General features: G+C 43.8%; 1 pseudogene; it reads left to right on the top strand.

The window, feature by feature from the left end:
* The first annotated feature begins 1,260 nt into the window (after positions 1–1,260).
* LOC103698800 (aspartyl protease family protein At5g10770 pseudogene) lies at positions 1,261–4,008 on the top strand (annotated as a pseudogene).
* Positions 4,009–4,240: the final 232 nt, after the last annotated feature.

A 4,240-nucleotide genomic window follows, 5' to 3' on the forward strand; every position in this document is an offset into this window, starting at 1 on the left:
TATATAATTAGGTATTGGCTTCTGAAATGAATTTTTATTGTATAAATGAACCAATTAGAGGCCAACCTTGGGGGCCTTATTGAGCCGGGTCTATGCGGGCCCATTAGGCCGTGTCCGATGTGGGGCCCTATTGGGCCATGTTCATTATGGACTAACTCTGGGCCCTATTGGGCCGTGCCCAGTAGTATTATTTTTGGATTTTGCTTAGCTCTGAAATTAACAAGGAATTAATTAAATTTAAATAGGTGAACCTGATCCACCTATCTGAAGTAGGGGTTAAGCGAGAAGAGGTAAGTAACTAATACTTCAAGTATGATTTCCAAATTATTTGATAAACTGATTAAGTTTTGACATATGTTTGTATTCAGTAAAATGGGTCAGGCATGTTAAATTTTATTTGAAAATTATGTTATATGCTCTAAAATCCATGAAATATGACTAGACAGTTTATGAAATCTATTTTTGTATATATGAAATCTCAGCATGGCTATGACCTGTTCTGTTCTGGCCCCGCCATGGGGATTATACGTTGGACTGACGACTTGTAATATGTGAGGAACCGATTTTGACACCGCGCCACCGGTGATTAGAATAGTGGTTTCTGGACACCGTTGCCACCGGTGACTAACAATAGTGGTTTCTGGCACTCTGTGCAACCCATGTCACTGGGTTACGTGGTCGTAGCCTATTATATTGAGATTCTGGTATCAGAGTTTTTGGAAAAATGATAATAAGTTTTGAAAACAGTAAAACGAAGTTATTTATGTTTTATTCTAGACATTATCCTGTATTTTGATCTGATATGCTCTGACCCCACTTTGGGATATTTTGTTGCTTACTGGGCTAGTGTAGCTCATTATTTTATTTTCTCTGTTTTTCAGATCCAGAGGCTTGATCGTATGGGATTGGGGAGTGCATTAGATTTTCTGATGATTCTTTCAGTTATTGACATTTTAGTTAGATTAGCTTAGACATTTGAATTATGTTGGCATATGCTATTTTGAAATTTTGTAAAATTGCCTTTGAATAACTTACATAATTACGTTATTTTAAGCATTTGTATTTGCTTTGATATGATCTGCTGCCTTACATGCCTGTGCGGTCCGCCATGCGGGCGTGCGGCGTCTACCGCGCCTCGGGTTCGGGGCGTGACAGGAATATGGCGGAGTCTTCTCCTACTGCCTCCCGCCGAGGGTCAGCTTGACCGGGTATCTGACACTGGGAGCCAGCGGGCCAGCCCCCAACGTCAGATTTACGCCGATGCTCACCAATCCGGCGAAACCCTCCTTCTACTATGTTGAACTAATAGGACTAAGTGTTGGAGGAAAGAATTTACCGATACCGCCGAGCACCTTCACAGATACCGGAACTATCATCTACTCCGGCACGGTGATCACCTACCTTCCATCGTCGGGCTACTCTGCACTTCGTGATGAATTCAGGCGGCAGATGGCAAACTATTCCATGGCGCCTCCACTGCCAATGTTGGATACTTGCTTGCCTTCAGTACTCTATTTTATAACAATCCGAGCTAGCCTCCTCTTGCTTTGGAAAAGCAAACTAAAGTCGAACGAGTGCATGAAATAACCTTAATATTAGGTCATTTGTGTCGGTGAGCATAATAAATTATAATTGAGGGCTGGGATAAGGTTGTATATATGGGAGTTACTTAGACGCTCTTTATGATATTCAATCATAGTTGATGCTGATATATCAAGGTCTAAGATAATGAGTAGAATAATGTTTGACCTCTCTTTCAGTATGTTTTGTGTAAACAGCAAGGGTTTGTACGATAACTTTTATTTATTTATTTATTATGTTTTATGGTGAGCATTCTATGACAGGAACTATATACGGTCTCGATCTATATTTCTGTCGTTGGGTGGATTGAAATAATATTTAAATACAAATCTCCATCGTAGGTTAAAATGATATGTTTGACACTGCAAGTGATTATGGCAAGATTTAGAATTTTTATATTATTTTAGGATTAAAAATTCATATTTATTCCACTTGACTGTTGAAAGTGCTAGTTTGTCGTAAACTTTCTGACGCGCTGTTTTACCCGCGGACCAAGTGCAAGTCTAAAGATAGCAAGCGTTTCCTAAAAGCAAAGATAATGCACGAATTACGAATATTATGGATAGTTATATTATTCATGAATTCTAATATTAATAACAACAGACTGTGTCTCTATGAATATACAGACAGTTTTCTCCAATTTATAGTGTATGTTGGTGGGTATGCATGGACTATATGTCGGGAAGAATGAAAGAATCATTTGGATACCTTTGTTTTTTTTGGGAATCATCATCAAATTAAAATCTAAAGCAAAGGAAATTTGGGAATATCTCATGAAGACACTTTGGCAATGGTCACCGCTAGACCTGCTCGTGGGACAGGCCGGACCGGGCTTAGCACTAAGTATGACTAAAATTACTGATTCTATGTACCTGGATTTCTAAGTCCACAAGCATGCTCATTTATCCGAACCTAGCTAGAGTTTGACTGAAATTGGAGGAATATGCAATGAGACTAAAAGAAGTCGGAACCATAGTAATTCCTGAATAACTAAATTATGTCAAATATATATTTGAGCTGTTGCATGCTAATCATCCGTTAACTCGTTCCTAGTTAAATATGTGAAACATTTGTAGATGAGCTATTGCATGCTAATCATCGGTTACATGTACTTCAAATTATAAGATGCCTGCTTAGTATTGACCCTTCTGGCGTTTCTGCACAAACTCTTGCAGCATCCTCTGGTAATAAGCTGACGGTCGTTCACCGGCACGGCCCCTGCTCGCCCATCATCAACACCAGGCAAAAGCTGAACCACAGGCAGATCCTCCACCGTGACCAAGCCCGGGTCATTTCCCTCCACAACCGGATATCCGCTGCTTCCAGGAAGGATAAATCGACCGGCATCACGGTGCCCGACCATGTCGGCATCTCGTTCAGCACCTCAGACTACATCGTGACGGTGGGCTTCGGCACTCCCAAAAAGAGTTTCTCGGTGATCTTCGACACCGGCAGCGACATCTCATGGATCCAATGCAGGCCATGCGCCGGCGGGTGCTACTCCCAGAATGAGACGCTCTTCGACCCATCCCAATCGTCTAACTATGCCAATATATCATGCAGCTCAGCCGTCTGCCTCTCATTCGGCTCAGCTTGCGATGCATCATCGACTTGCATCTACGCTGTCCGATACGGTGACAATTCCTCCACTGTTGGCTTCCTTGCGCAGGAGACCCTCACCTTGACGCCCTCTAACGTGCTGACAAACTTCGAATTCGGGTGCGGGGAGAAGAACAAAGGCCTCTTCGGTAGCGTCGCCGGGCTGGTAGGCCTCGGCCGTGGCGAGGTGTCATTGGCATCGCAAGCAGCACAGGAATATGGCGGAGTCTTCTCCTACTGCCTCCCGCCGAGGGTCAGCTCGACCGGGTATCTGACACTGGGAGCCAGCGGGCCGGCCCCCAACGTCAGATTTACGCCGATGCTCGCCAATCCGGCGAAACCCTCCTTCTACTATGTTGAGCTAATAGGACTAAGTGTTGGAGGAAAGAATTTACCGATACCGCCGAGCACCTTCACAGATACCGGAACTATCATCGACTCCGGCACGGTGATCACCTACCTTCCATCGTCGGGCTACTCTGCACTTCGTGATGAATTCAGGCGGCAGATGGCAAACTATTCCATGGCGCCTCCACTGCCAATGTTGGATACTTGCTATAATTTTACTGGGGTTGGTTCGATATCATTGCCTTCGGTTGGTCTAAGATTTAGCGGCGGAGTGACGCTCGATGTCGATCCTTCGGGCATACTTTATCCTGCGAGCATCTCGCAAGCATGTCTAGCGTTTTCTGGAAACAGCGATCCGAGCTCGATCTCCATCATTGGCAACACGGTGCAGCGGACGTACGACATTGTTTATGATGTTGCCAGGGGAATGATTGGGTTCGGAGCCGGAGGCTGCAGCTGACGGATGGATATGGTAGTTATGACTTCTGATTGATGAGCCAATCTGGTAATCAAAAAACAAGAATAATGAAGCGCAGGAGTGATGCGCAGATGTAATAGAATAACGTGGACAAACTTACTACTGCTATATATCTTTGTTGTTGCTGTTGTTTTACGGAAACTGTTATCTTTATGCCAGTCAGTAATAGACCTTTCAGCTACCGTGCCTATGGTTGATTCCCAGTGGCTCTCTTGTAGGTGTAGGAGTTTTGAA

This window comes from Phoenix dactylifera, chromosome 2 (genome assembly GCF_051530095.1).
Source record: "Phoenix dactylifera cultivar Ajwa chromosome 2, Ajwa_hap1_PhDact_Kaust_v1.1, whole genome shotgun sequence".
Lineage (NCBI taxonomy): Eukaryota > Viridiplantae > Streptophyta > Magnoliopsida > Arecales > Arecaceae > Phoenix > Phoenix dactylifera.